General features: G+C 49.4%; 1 pseudogene; it reads left to right on the top strand.

Annotated features, from left to right (window-relative positions):
• The first annotated feature begins 16 nt into the window (after positions 1 to 16).
• LOC112644432 (glyceraldehyde-3-phosphate dehydrogenase-like) lies at positions 17 to 1,285 on the top strand (annotated as a pseudogene).
• The last annotated feature ends 13,667 nt before the right edge of the window (positions 1,286 to 14,952 follow it).

The following is a 14,952-nucleotide window of genomic DNA, read 5'->3' as shown; positions in this document are numbered from 1 at the left end:
ACAGTCTTTTCAGGATTCTTAGGTGAAAACACTACCAAAAAGGCCAAAGGTTAACTTTTTGGTTTTTGGCTCTCTGCTCCTCCCCGTTTGACAGACAGCCACATTGTCTGGTGCTGTGCCGGCCGCGTCCCCGAGACACGATGGTGAAGGTCGGAGTGAACGGATTTGGCCGTATTGGGCGCATGGTCACCAGGGCTGCTTTTAACTCTGGCAAAGTGGATATTGTCGCCATCAATGACCTCTTCATTGATCTCAACTACATGGTGTACGTGTTCCAGTATGATTCTACCCACGGCAAATTCCACGGCACAGTCAAGGCTGAGAACGGGAAACTTGTCATACGGGGAAGTCCATCTCCATCTTCCAGGAGCGAGATCCCGCCAACATCAAATGGGGTGATGCTGGTGCTGAGTATGTTGTGGAGTCCACTGGGGTCTTCACCACCATGGAGAAGGCTGGGGCTCACTTGAAGGGTGGGGCCAAGAGGGTCATCATCTCTGCTCCTTCTGCTGATGCCCCCATGTTTGTGATGGGCGTGAACCACGAGAAGTATGACAACTCCCTCAAGATTGTCAGCAATGCCTCCTGCACCACCAAAGTCATCCATGACCACTTCGGCATCATGGAGGGCCTCATGACCACCGTCCATGCCATCACTGCCACCCAGAAGACCGTGGATGGCCCTTCTGGGAAGCTGTGGCGTGGCGGCCGAGGGGCTGCCCAGAACATCATCCCTGCTTCCACTGGCGCCGCCAAGGCTGTGGGCAAGGTCATCCCTGAGCTGAACGGGAAGCTCACTGGCATGGCCTTCCGTGTCCCCACCCCCAATGTGTCAGTTGTGGATCTGACCTGCTGCCTGGAGAAAGCTGCCAAATATGACGACATCAAGAAGGTAGTGAAGCAGGCATCAGAGGGCCCCCTCAAGAGCATCCTGGGCTACACTGAGGACCAGGTTGTCTCCTGTGACTTCAACTCTTCCACCTTCAACGCCGGGGCTGGCATTGCCCTCAATGACCACTTTGTCAAGCTCATTTCCTGGTATGACAATGAATTCAGCTACAGCAACCAGGTGGTGGACCTCATGGTCCACATGGCCTCCAAGGAGTAAGAGCCTCCTGGACCACCAGGCCCAGCAAGAACAAGAGGAAGAGAGAGGCCCTCAGCTGCTGGGGAGTCCCTGCCCCAACTTAATCCCCCAACACACTGAGAATCTCTTGACCTCCAATTTACATCCTAGACCCCGAGGAAGGGGAGGGGCTTGGGGAGCCCTACCTTGTCATGTACCATCAATAAAGTATACTGTACCCAGCCAAAAAAAAAATTTGTTTTTTAATACGCCATTTTTTGTTGAAAATTATTTTTCTCAACTTCATGATCAGTCATCTGAGGTGAGGCCAATTGCTGAAAATCTCCCCCAAAATACCCAAATGACTCTGTCATTCATAGGTCCTGGGCCCTAACTCAGACACTGTACCACACAGCTTCCCACTGGGGGCAGCCATCAACCATATTTAAAAAGTGGCCCCCTGTTGGCTGACCCCCCTCACTGATAGGTTCCCATCCCAGCATGGGATCTCAGAACTTTCCAGATCCAGCTGCGTCCCCACCACTCCTGCCACATAAGCAAGTACTGAAGAGTCCTTAGACATAAAAGCTGCAGCATTTACCTGAAAATATTATGCGGAGTAAAGAAAAAAAAAAGCCAGACACAAGAGGCCACATGTTGTAGGATCCCATATACAGACAATGTCCGGACTTGGCAAATCAACAGACACAGAACACAGATTGGTGGTTGCAAGGCCCGGGGTGGGGGGCAGGGGAGTGACAGCGAGTGGGTAAGGGGTTTCCTTTCAGAAGACAAAAATGTTCTGGTGATGGCTGCACAACGGTGTGAATGTGCCAAATGTCACTAATGGCATGTTTCACGTTATGCTTATTTTACCACAATAAAAAAAGGCTAAAGCAAAACAAATTTAAGATAGACAAGAAGAAATCATTGAGTCTGGGGACGCAGGATACAGGGAGGGTGATGCAGCCATAGAAAGAGAACATAAGAAAGTCATTGCTGTTGTTGCCAGCATATGATTACGGGCTCTGATGCCACCTGCAGGCTCCCCTGAATGGCTAACAAAATCCTATTGCTTGATCTGAATGGTTCAGAAAAAAAGAGGATAAAAAAATCCATTAGGTTTGGCATGAGGCTGTAATGCATATTTTGTTCATTGCCTGGTTTCATGCGTAAGTACATTTATGTGTTCCCAGACTCGTTCCAGGAAAGATTTAAAGGAGTCAAGTAGGAATCAAAGAGCAGCAAGACCATTCTGATCTTGTATTTCAGGTTTCTACTTTATAGTATTTGGCAGAGAAAGAATAGGTTCTTTTCCACAAAAGTTGAGGTGCGCTCTAACACGACCAACCACGCGTCTGCCACCACTGGCAAATCAGAGGTCAGCTCTCACCCCCTCCGTGTCTTCAAGTACTCACTCCTTCACCATGAGCCAGGTTTTAATGACTCTGATGGGAGGATGAGCATTGCAGAGATGAGTGAGGTGTGTGCTATTAAGGAAAGATAATTTTGAGCATTTGAAGTGTTACAGCCGTGGACCATGTGGCAGGACAAACATGCACAGTCTCGGCAGTATGTATCTCTCAAACAGCAGAATGTGAGCCAATTAAACCAAAGTTATAATGGGCCAATGTCGACTTCAAAAGCAAAAGGAAACAGTATGTGCATTGAGTTTGCATGCAGGTGCACAGTTGTGTAAGGGACACGGAGGGAAAACAAACGTAGTCTTGCTGGGGTAGAAAAGTCAAAACTGCATAGTCCAGAGACTTCTCCAGGAGGTATGTGGTCATTCTTTTTTTTTTTTTTTTTTTTTTAAAAAAGATCCTTGGTCTCCCACTCCTGGGAGATTGGAATGGGTGTACATGTCCTTGCACCTTCACTGCGTGTGAACCTGAGCACCTGGGACAGTACAAACACAGCACACAGAGTCTCCCAGGGGAGAAAGGAGGCAGTCCCACGAGAGGCCCCAAGAAGAATAGGAGGTGGGGGTTTCCCAGCTTTGGGGATTTGGGGGGTTTATTGCCGATCCTCCAGACTGGGTGCTAACAGAGCCGGCAGTGCAAGTGGACACAAGAGCCAAGACTCACCTCCCAGAAAAGGACCAGGAGAGAAGAAGCTCTGGGAAAATGTAAGTACAGGAGCCTGGGCCACGAGCGATCTCCGACTCCGAGGCATCTCCGAGGGAGCAGGTCTTGCAGGTGAAGGTGAAGGTTCCTACTGCATTTCCAAACGGGATGCCATCTGCCCCGGACTTCGAGGTTGGAAGACCAACACGTAGGGGCATGGGAGGTCATGATGAGAATCTTCTGGATGGAATGGGGAAGTAAGCAGTGAGCTCCTGTGCCATGGAGGTCACACTGGGCTGGAAAGCACTGTGGGAGAGGGTGCCCCCATTGCCAAGTCCTCCCACCTGCGGGGACCCTGGGCTGGAAGTTGCTAGATAGCACGTAAGGGCAGATGGCTGAGCCCAGCCTCTCACGGGGATGAAACCGATCCACAGGTAGGGCACAGCCAGGTTGCAGCCTGGGGCCCTCGTGGGCATATAGGGGGGCAGTGGACACGGGCAGGAAGGGGTAACCCCTGCGTGTGGGTGTGCAGGGGGAGGGGGACACGGGCAAGATGGATGCAAACCCCTGGGTGTGGGGTGCAGGGGGAGGGGTCACAGGCAGGAAGGGGGCAAACCCTGGGTGTTGGCCTGCAGGGGGAGGGGGACACGGGCAGGAAGGGGGACACCCCCACCCGCCCGCCGTCTCCAAAAGCTGCCCTTTCTCGAAGGCTCCTCCTGTCTGTCGATCCGACTCGCAGGTTCAGCTTGAAGCTGTGTGCTGGTGCCCCCGACCCCCGTGTGGGAGGCCCCTCAGCTCGCTGCAGGGTGGACCCTGACAGGAAGGGAGGCCGTGTCGCCAGCCACGTCCCGAGGCCTCTGCTGAGATGCTAGCTTTGGACTCACTCTCCGCCGTCACCGTCTCCCTACAGTGAATTTCTGGGGTGACGTTGCAATAGGACAATGCCTGAGAGCGGCAGATGAGGGACCAAGGGGCATCACGGGATCCGGCAGGACAGGGCAGGACCTCCGTGCTCCCTGTGGGACCATCCCCTCCCCTGCTGGGCTCACCGCTGCCCTGCTCACCCCTCCTACAGCTACATTCTGCTTTCCCGAGTCTCTTGGGTTCAGTCTGACATCTCATTTTAGGGTGAGAGGGTAAAGAGAGAAATACCTTCTCTCTTCTGGAGAAATCCAGGGAAGACCCTGGCCCACGCCGAGCAGCAGGGGGATGACAGGGCTGGCCTAGGTCCGTGGGTATCCCTTATCCTGGGAATGGGGGGCAGGAGCACCCTCAGGTCCCCCCAGAGGCCCTGGGGAGCAGGAGATGACTGTCCTCGAGGAGAGGGTGGAGGGACGGCCCACAGAGTCAGGGGTCCTCGCAGCCGCAGGCAGGGTTTGCCTATGAAAAGGGAAGGCTGGCCAGACGGGGGGATGTGGGGAAACCGAGGCTGCCGGTGACCGCCAGATGCTGGGCAGCACCTGCCGCAGGAGACGGCAAGAGAAGCGTCAGCCTGGGGTCCACCCACGGTCAGGACCAGACGGAAGGAAGAGCACAGGCTCCCGCCACGTGGCCCACAGCAGCCCCCAGAGGCCGGGCACTGGGCTTCAGGACCCTTGTCGCCTCAGACCCCCGAGCCCGGGGAGTGAGAGCGCGGGGAGCCCGGGGCCAGGCATCCAGGAAGGTGCAGCCGTGCAGAGCACATCAGTGCCTTAAGCCGGGGTGGACATGCCTTCCTGAGGCCCTCCTAGGCCCCTCCCTGCCCCTGAGCTAGAAGACCCGGGGGGACCGGGCGGGGGTGGCGGTGGGGCGCCTGGCTCAGCCGCGGCGCTCCTTGCGGAACCACAGACGCGCTCCAAAGCCACACAGCCAGATGGCACCGTGTTGACAAGCACAGGATGCCAGGGCGTCCCCGGGCCGAGGTCTGGAGGGCTGGCGGGCCAGTGGGAAGGGATGCGGGGTCACGAAGAGCGGGCTCCTCCCCACCCCCCTCCGGTGCAGCGTCCCTAAATGAAGGGCACGCACGATTCATTTATAGGACATTTGAGCTTTAAAATAACTAAGATATTATTTTCATTAAAAAACTGACGATGGTTTGGTTTTGGGGAGTATTGTATTATCAAATCTGCACAGACTACACAAGCTGGACACCCTCAAGCCTGATGGGGTCTCTTTTCAGGTTTGTAAGGAGGTTTTCTTTTGTTTTTTTCCAACGTTTCTACGTACGTCTCTCTGCTGATCAGCGTCCAGAGAGCCGGACGGCGCTGACGCAGGGATGCAGACCCGCAGATGCAGATCCCCTGGGGATCTCGGGTACCGCGAGCCGCCTCCTTCCCACCAGAAGTGCAGCGTTCATCTTGCCTTTAATTTAACCAAACACCTCAATGTCAGTTTCTCTTTTACAAAACTCCACCTACCCCAAATAGGGAATAATACGCTGGAATCGCATTTCAAATAGTTGTCCTGGTGCTGTGTACGGAGGTCACGCTTTTCTAGTTTTCAAGCCCTGGAAACACACGCCACGTGCTTTGGGAGGGGATTTGCCAGGTCACGGATGTACTGCGTGATGTCAAGGAAGGTGTCTCAGGAGAGAGAGTATTTTTGTTCCCAAGAACCCTGGAGCCCATCCAGTGGAGGATGCCATTGGCAAGAGGACACTGATCTGGGGAGATGGGTCCTCACAGGGGTACACGTGACAGAGGGTCACTAAAGCCCAGATTCAGGTGAGCGCCGACTACATGGCAGGCTGAGGGGTTTCCAGCAGTCCTATGGGTGTCCCCAGTGGACACGAGTAGGCCGGGGTTCTGGGCAGGAAACATCCAGCAGTAAATCCCGTCACTGCATGCACAGCGCCATCAGGCAGGAGCCACAGAGCTGCTCATTAGAGGCAGGTGGCCCCCGAGTGAGTGACGGAGCTAGGACATCTTTGGTCTCAGATACTCACCACACTGGATCAGAAACTTGTGTAGGACTCCGGACTGTCATACATGCTGTCATACATACATACATACATGTCATACATACATACTCCATGTGGGCGTCATACGCATTCACATGGAATGTCACTAAATTGTCTTCTCTTATGCAGCATTGCAGCTGGCAGCGATGCCCCCCAAAGATCTCTGCATCCTAATCCCGGGGACCTGTGAATGCGTCATCTCACACGGCGAAGGGGTGGTAACAGGGGCAGAGTCAGAGAGGGGCCGATTGTGCGTCACTGGCTCTGGAGGTGGGGGACAGGGCGCCACGGGCCAAGGACAGGCGGGCTGCGGAAGCAGGTGGAAGGAAGCAGGTGCCCCCGAGAGCCCCAGCCGGGACGCAGCCCCGCCAACCACTAAAATTCGGACGTCCAGAACTGCAAGCCGCTGAGGGTAGAGATTTGTTTCAGCAGCAGCAGGAGACTAAGTGTTGACTTCCAAGCAACAGAACTCAGGCGAATACGGCTGCTTATTAGGGATCTAACAGAGACAAGTTCCGCTCGAGTAGGGCAGGAGGCAGTCGGCTTGGCTCCCCTCAAACTTTCAGTCTCTCTGGTTCAGGATTAGCACCAGGTGGTTGGCAGGCTGCACACCTGTGAGACTGTGTGGGTCCCTATGGCCCAGGTGAGTATCCCTGAGGAACAGGTGCATGTCCCTGAGGAAGAGGTGAGCGTCCCTGAGGAAGAGGTGAGCATCCCTGAGGAATAGGTGTGCATCCCTACATCCCAGGTGAGTGTTCCTATGGCCAAGGTGAGCGTCCTTACAGCCCACGTGAGCATTCCTGAGCAACAGGTGAACATCTCTGAGGGACAGGTGAGCATCCCCGAGGAACAGGTGTACATCCCTGTGGTACAGCATGCATGGAGCTCAGGGCCACAGACAGGAAAGTGGGACAGACATGTTCCCCTTCCCCACACCCTTGGCCCATGGCATTTGGGGAGACATCCTAGTGGATCAAGGGGCTGTTCAATGTGAAGCAGAACAACAACATGTATTTGGGAAGAGCTGTGTACACCCATAACCTTAACAAGAGTTGTCCGTCAGGCTCTGAGCTCTAGAACTGGCAGCAGGCACGTTCCATCCAGATTCAGAGCTCCATGCACTGCTCTCTGCTTTTTGTCTCCAAAACTCCTCTGTCCTACGGCCACCTGGGGGGCTCAGTCAGTGAAGCGTCTGCCTTCAACTCAAGTCATGATCCAGGGGTCCTGGGATTGAATCCCGCATCGGGCTCTCTGCTCAGGGGGGAGTCTGCTTCTCTCCTTCTCTCTGCTCACCCCCCCAACTTGTGCTCTATCTCTCTTGAATAAATAAATAAAATGTTTTTTAAAAATTAAAAAAAAGAACCTTTGGCAGGCACCAGGTGGAGTCTTGTCTTGATTAACAGGGATGATTCCAACAGTGTGTATATGAATGTGTGCACACAGCCTCCAGAAACTGAGGAAAACTTGTTTTGATGTATGTATTTTATTTTTTTAAGATTTTTAATTTATTTATTCATGAGAAACACAGACAGAGAGGCAAAGACATAGGCAGAGGGAGAAGCAGTTTCCAAGCAGGGAGCCTGAGGTGGGACTCCATCCCGGGACCCTGGGATCACAATCTAAGCTGAAGGCAGAGGCTCAACCACTGAGCTGCCCGGGTGTCCCGAGATAGTATTTTAAAACATGATGTGGCTCCTTGGGTGGCTCAGTTGGATGAGCATCTGAGTCTTGATTTCGGCTCAGGTCGTGATCTCGGGATCGAGCCCCACATGGGATTCCCTCCCCAGCAGGGAGTCTGTTTGAGATGCTCTCTGCCCCTCCCCCACCCCGAGCTCTCTCTCTCTCTCTCTCTCTCTCTCTCAAGTAAATAAAATCTTTTTTAAAAGTAAAAAATTTTAAGAAAGATAAAATATAGTAACATATACAAAATACAGTAATAATTCTAAGAAGGCATGAAAATTAATTATGGACTAATGAAAAAATAACCCTGGCTGTAGGGTAGACCTGAGGCATGAGCGTGCAAAATGTAGGCTCATTATTCATTCGATTTTGTCTTTCTTTTTTTTTTTTGGGGGGGGGGGGCTCTATTTCTTTTTTTTTTTTTATTGGTGTTCAATTTACTAACATACAGAATAACCCCCAGTGCCCGTCACCCATTCACTCCCACCCCCCGCCCTCCTCCCCTTCCAACACCCCTAGTTCGTTTCCCAGAGTTAGCAGTCTTTACGTTCTGTCTCCCTTTCTGATATTTCCCACACATTTCTTCCCCCTTCCCTTATATTCCCTTTCACTATTATTTATATTCCCCAAATGAATGAGAACGTATAATGTTTGTCCTTCTCCGACTGACTTACTTCACTCAGCATAATGCCCTCCAGTTCCATCCACGTTGAAGCAAATGGTGGGTATTTGTCATTTCTAATGGCTGAGGAATATTCCATTGTATACATAAACCACATCTTCTTTATCCATTCATCTTTCGTTGGACACCGAGGCTCCTTCCACAGTTTGGCTATCGTGGCCATTGCTGCTATAAACATCGGGGTGCAGGTGTCCCGGCATTTCACTGCATCTGTACCTTTGGGGTAAATCCCCAGCAGTGCAATTGCTGGGTCGTAGGGCAGGTCTATTTTTAACTGTTTGAGGAACCTCCACACAGTTTTCCAGAGTGGCTGCACCAGTTCACATTCCCACCAACAGTGTAAGAGGGTTCCCTTTTCTCCGCATCCCCTCCAACATTTGTTGTTTCCTGCCTTGTTAATTTTCCCCATTCTCACTGGTGTGAGGTGGTATCTCATTGTGGTTTTGATTTGTATTTCCCTGATGGCAAGTGATGCAGAGCATTTTCTCATGTGCATGTTGGCCATGTCTATGTCTTCCTCTGTGAGATTTCTGTTCATGTCTTTTGTCCATTTCATGATTGGATTGTTTGTTTCTTTGGTGTTGAGTTTAAGAGGTTCTTTATAGATCTTGGAAACTAGCCCTTTATCTGATATGTCATTTGCAAATATCTTCTCCCATTCTGTAGTTGTCTTTGAGTTTTGTTGACTGTATCCTTTGCTGTGCAAAAGCTTCTTATCTTGATGAAGTCCCAATAGTTCATTTTTGCTTTTGTTTCTTTTGCCTTCGTGGATGTATCTTGCAAGAAGTTACTATGGCCGAGTTCAAAAAGGGTGTTGCCTGTGTTCTTCTCTAGGATTTTGATGGAATCTTGTCTCACATTTAGATCTTTCATCCATTTTGAGTTTATCTTTGTGTATGGTGCAAGAGAGTGGTCTAGTTTCATTCTTCTGCATGTGGATGTCCAATTTTCCCAGCACCATTTATTGAAGAGACTGTCTTTCTTCCAATGGATAGTCTTTCCTCCTTTATCGAATATTAGTTGCCCATAAAGTTCAGGGTCCACTTCTGGATTCTCTATTCTGTTCCACTGATCTATGTGTCTGTTTTTGTGCCAGTACCACACTGTCTTGATGACCACAGCTTTGTAGTACAACCTGAAATCTGGCATTGTGATGCCCCCAGATATGGTTTTCTTTTTTAAAATTCCCCTGGCTATTCGGGGTCTTTTCTGATTCCACACAAATCTTAAAATAATTTGTTCTAACTCTCTGAAGAAAGTCCATGGTATTTTGATAGGGATTGCATTAAACGTGTATATTGCCCTGGGTAACATTGACATTTTCACAATATTAATTCTGCCAATCCATGAGCATGGAATGTTTTTCCATCTCTTTGTGTCTTCCTCAGTTTCTTTCAGAAGTGTTCTATAGTTTTGAGGGTATAGATCCTTTACCTCTTTGGTTAGGTTTATTCCTAGGTATCTTATGCTTTTGGGTGCAATTGTAAATGGGATTGACTCCTTAATTTCTCTTTCTTCGGTCTCATTGTTAGTGTATAGAAATGCCACTGACTTCTGGGCATTGATTTTGTATCCTGCCACGCTACCGAATTGCTGTATGAGTTCTAGCAATCTTGGGGTGGAGACTTTTGGGTTTTCTATGTAGAGTATCATGTCATCGGCGAAGAGGGAAAGTTTGACTTCTTCTTTGCCAATTTGAAGGCCTTTAATGTCCTTTTGTTGTCTGATTGCTGAGGCTAGGACTTCCAGTACTATGTTGAACAGCAGTGGTGAGAGTGGACATCCCTGTCTTGTTCCTGATCTTAGGGGAAAGGCTCCCAGTGCTTCCCCATTGAGAATGATATTTGCTGTGGGCTTTTCATAGATGGCTTTTAAGATGTCGAGGAATGTTCCCTCTATCCCTACACTCTAAAGAGTTTTGATCAGGAATGGATGCTGTATTTTGTCAAATGCTTTCTCTGCATCCAATGAGAGGATCATATGGTTCTTGGTTTTTCTCTTGCTGATATGATGAATCACATTGATTGTTTTACGGGTGTTGAACCAGCCTTGTGTCCCAGGGATAAATCCCACTTGGTCATGGTGAATAATTTTTTTAATGTACTGTTGGATCCTATTGGCCAGTATCTTGTTGAGAATTTTTGCATCCATGTTCATCAGGGATATTGGTCTGTAATTCTCCTTTTTGGTGGGGTCTTTGTCTGGTTTTGGAATTAAGGTGATGCTGGCCTCATAGAACGAATTTGGAAGTACTCCATCTCTTTCTATCTTTCCAAACAGCTTTAGGAGTATAGGTATGGTTTCTTCTTTAAACGTTTGATAAAATTCCCCTGGGAAGCCATCTGGCCCTGGACTCTTGTGTCTTGGGAGGTTTTTGATGACTGCTTCAATTTCCTCCCTGGTTATTGGCCTGTTCAGGTTTTCTATTTCTTCCTGTTCCAGTTTTGGTAGTTTGTGGCTTTCCAGGAATGCGTCCATTTCTTCTAGATTGCCTAATTTATTGGCGTATAGCAGTTCATAATATGTTTTTAAAATCGTTTGTATTTCCTTGGTGTTGGTAGTGATCTCTCCTTTCTCATTCATGATTTTATTGAGTCTTCTCTCTCTTCTTTTTAATAAGGCTGGCTAATGGTTTATCTATCTTGTTAATTCTTTCAAAGAACCAACTCCTGGTTTTGTTGATCTGTTCCACAGTTCTTCTGGTCTCGATTTCGTTGAGTTCTGCTCGAATCTGTATTAACTCCCTTCTTCTCTTGGGTGTAGGATCTATTTGCTGTTTTTTCTCTAGCTCCTTTATGTGTAAGGTTAGCTTTTGTATTTGAGTTCTTTCCAGTTTTTGAATGGATGCTTGTATTGCGATGTATTTCCCCCTTAGGACTGCTTTTGCTGCATCCCAAAGATTTTGAACGGTTGTATCTTCATTCTCATTAGTTTCCATGAATCTTTTTAATTCTTCCTTAATTTCCTGGTTGACCCTTTTATCTTTTAGCAGGATGGTCCTTAACCTTCACGTGTTTGAGGTCCTTCCAAACTTCTTGTTGTGATTTAGTTCTAATTTCAAGGCATTATGGTCTGAGAATATGCAGGGGACAATCCCAATCTTTTGGTATCGGTTCAGACCCGATTTGTGACCCAATATGTGGTCTATTCTGGAGAAAGTTCCATGTGCGCTTGAGAAGAATGTGTATTCAGTTGAGTTTGGATGTAAAGTTCTGTAGATATCTGTGAAATCCATCTGGTCCAGTGTATCATTTAAAGCTCTCGTTTCTTTGGAGATGTTGTGCTTAGAAGACCTGTCGAGTATAGAAAGAGCTAGATTGAAGTCACCAAGTATAAGTGTATTATTATCTAAGTATTTCTTCACTTTGGTTAATAATTGATTGATATATTTGGCAGCTCCCACATTCGGGGCATATATATTGAGGATTGTTAAGTCCTCTTGTTGAATAGATCCTTTAAGTATGATATAGTGTCCCTCTTCATCTCTCACTACAGTCTTTGGGGTAAATTTTAGTTTATCTGATATAAGGATGGCTACCCCTGCTTTCTTTTGAGGACCATTCGAATGGTAAATGGTTCTCCAACCTTTTATTTTCAGGCTGTAGGTGTCTTTCTGTCTAAAATGAGTCTCTTGTAGACAGCAAATAGATGGGTCCTGCTTTTTTATCCAGTCTGAAACCCTGCGCCTTTTGATGGGGTCATTAAGCCCGTTCACATTCAGAGTTACTATTGAGAGATATGAGTTTAGTGTCATCATGATATCTATTCAGTCCTTGTTTTTGTGGACTGTTCCACTGAACTTCTTCTTAAAGGGGAATTTTAAGAGTCCCCCTTAAAATTTCTTGCAGAGCTGGTTTGGAGGTCACATATTCTTTCAGTTCCTGCCTGTCTTGGAAGCTCTTTATCTCTCCTTCCATTTTGAATGAGAGCCTTGCTGGATAAAGTATTCTTGGTTGCATGTTCTTCTCATTTAGGACCCTGAATATATCCTGCCAGCCCTTTCTGGCCTGCCAGGTCTCTGTGGAGAGGTCTGCTGTTACCCTAATACTCCTCCCCATAAAAGTCAGGGATTTCTTGTCTCTTGCTGCTTTAAGGATCTTCTCTTTATCTTTGGAATTTGCAAGCTTCACTATTAAATGTCGAGGTGTTGTACGGTTTTTATTGATTTTAGGGGGGGATCTCTCTATTTCCTGGATCTGAATGCCTGTTTCCCTTCCCAGGTTAGGAAAGTTTTCAGCTAGAATTTGTTCAAATACATATTCTGGCCCTCTGTCCCTTTCGGCGCCCTCGGGAACCCCAATTAAACATAGGTTTTTCTTTCTCAGGCTGTCGTTTATTTCCCTTAATCTATCCTCATGGTCTTTTGTTTGTCTCTTTTTTCCTCAGTTTCCCTCTTTGCTATCAACTTGTCTTCTATGTCACTCACTCGTTCTTCCACCTCGTTAACCCTCATCGTTAGGACTTCTAGTTTGGATTGCATCTCATTCAATTGATTTTTAATTTCTGCCTGATTAGCTCTAAATTCTGCAGTCATGAAGTCTCTTGAGTCCTTTATACTTTTTTCTAGAGCCACCAGTAGCTGTATAATAGTGCTTCTGAATTGGCTTTCTGACATTGAATTGTAATCCAGATTTTGTAACTCTGTGGGAGAGAGGACTGTTTCTGATTCTTTCTTTTGAGGTGAGGTTTTCCTTCTAGTCATTTTGCTCAGTGCAGAGTGGCCAAAAGCAAGTTGTATTGGGAATAAGAGAAAAAGAGAGGAAAGAAAGAAGGAAAGAAAAGAGAAAGAGAAAAAAAAAGGGAAAAAAAAAACGAAAAAAAAAAGAGAGAAGAAAAAGAGAAAGAAAAAGAAAGAAAAAAAAGGGGGTGGGGGAAGGAAACAAATCAAAAATCAAAACAAAACAAAAAAACAAAACAACAACAACAAAAAAAAAGAACCACCGGGGAGTATCTTCTGATTCTGTGTACTTTAAGTCCCTTGGCTTCTCCTGGAAGTTGTCCGTCTAGCTGGTGTTCTCGGGGAGGGGTCTGTTGTGCTGATTTTCCGGTGTTAGCAGTTGGGGGAGCTGCTGTGCCCCTGCCTGGTGCAGGGCTCAGTGGGGGTTGTTGACCCCGTGAGGCCGCAGGAGGAACAGCCCCAGTGGCGGGCCGCTCTGGAAACCTGGATTCAGCCCCCGCAGGAACTCCGGAGCTCTCGGTCTGCAGGGCCTGGAGGCTCCGGGGCGGGGCCGCTGATCTGCTCAGCTGGGGCAGGAGCGTCCTCGCTGTCCTGGGCCCTCCCGGCCTCTGCCTGTCCCGGGGGAGGCCGGATCCTGGGCTGTGTCCCGGCGCCCTGTGCTCCGGAGCCTGCGCTGTTGGATTCGCGCTCCCGGGCCGTGCAACCCCCTCCGCGGAGCCGCCCCGGAGCCGCCCCCGAGCCCCTCCGAGCTGCTCCCGGGGCCGCGCAGCCCCCTCCGCGGAGCCGCCGCCCGAGCCCCTCCGAGCTGCTCCGGGTCCCGCCGCCCGCGCTGCAGCCCTTAGGGAGCTCGGCGCACTCTCCCGGGGCGCAGTTGCTCTGTTACTGTCCCGGGGAGCCCGAGGGCATCCCCGCCCTCCTGGGTCCTGCTCCAACTCCCCGCGAGCCCCTTTCCCCCGGGAAGGTCGGTGCAGCTCCTGCTCCTCCGGGACGGGGCTCTCCTGTCCTGGGGACACTCGCCCCGGCCTCAGCCCGGCTCCTCGCGGGGCCCCTCCCCCTTGGAGGCCTTTGTTCCTTTACTTCTTTTTCCCCGTCTTCCTACCTTGATAGAAGCGCGAACTCTTCTCACTGTTGCATTCCAGCTGGTCTCTCTTTAATTATCAGGCCGAATTCATAGATTTTCAGGATGATTGGAAGGTTTTCTAGGTAATTTGGTGGAGACAGGTGACTTGGGGACCCTACTCTTCCACCATCTTGCTCCTCCCGATTTTGTCTTTCTTGTGAGGTGTTTGTTCTAAAGAATCAGCCGCACTAAATCTATAAATGCATGTTTAGTTATTTAAGGAAATCTAATCTAATTAGAACCAATCTTCAAATGCTCAAGAAAAAGTAGTTTTAAAGTTACATTGAATAAACTGGGCATTAAACCGAGCGCTAATGTTGGTGCGTGTAGCCTTCTCCTGAAACAGGGAGCCAACAATACTCAGAGTCATGACGACCGTGGGTCGTGTTACGGACTTGCTCACTTATGCCAGGACTAATTTCCCAAATCTGCAGGCACTATCATCACCATTGAGGGGGGGGGTGGGGTCAGAGATGTAAGAGGCCTGGTGTCCACCCCAATTCGCTCTGGGCCCTGGGGAGGGACACAGTAAGTAAGTGGTGGGAACGCAGCTGGGGACGAGCCTGGGGGCGAAGGGACAGAGGACTGGGGGGCCTGCCCCACTACTGGGAGGGAGATCATGGAAGGCTCCCCAGAGCAGCGGTGGCCACGCTGGCCTCTGAAGGATGACAGTGACAGCTTGGATGAGATGGGGCCGGTCCTGGGGAAGGGGCCCAACCCGG

This window comes from Canis lupus, chromosome 1 (assembly GCF_003254725.2).
Source record: "Canis lupus dingo isolate Sandy chromosome 1, ASM325472v2, whole genome shotgun sequence".
Classification (NCBI taxonomy): Eukaryota; Metazoa; Chordata; class Mammalia; order Carnivora; family Canidae; genus Canis; species Canis lupus.
The sequence above is the reverse complement of the archived record's forward strand: the minus strand, read 5'-3'. Positions and strand labels throughout refer to the sequence as shown.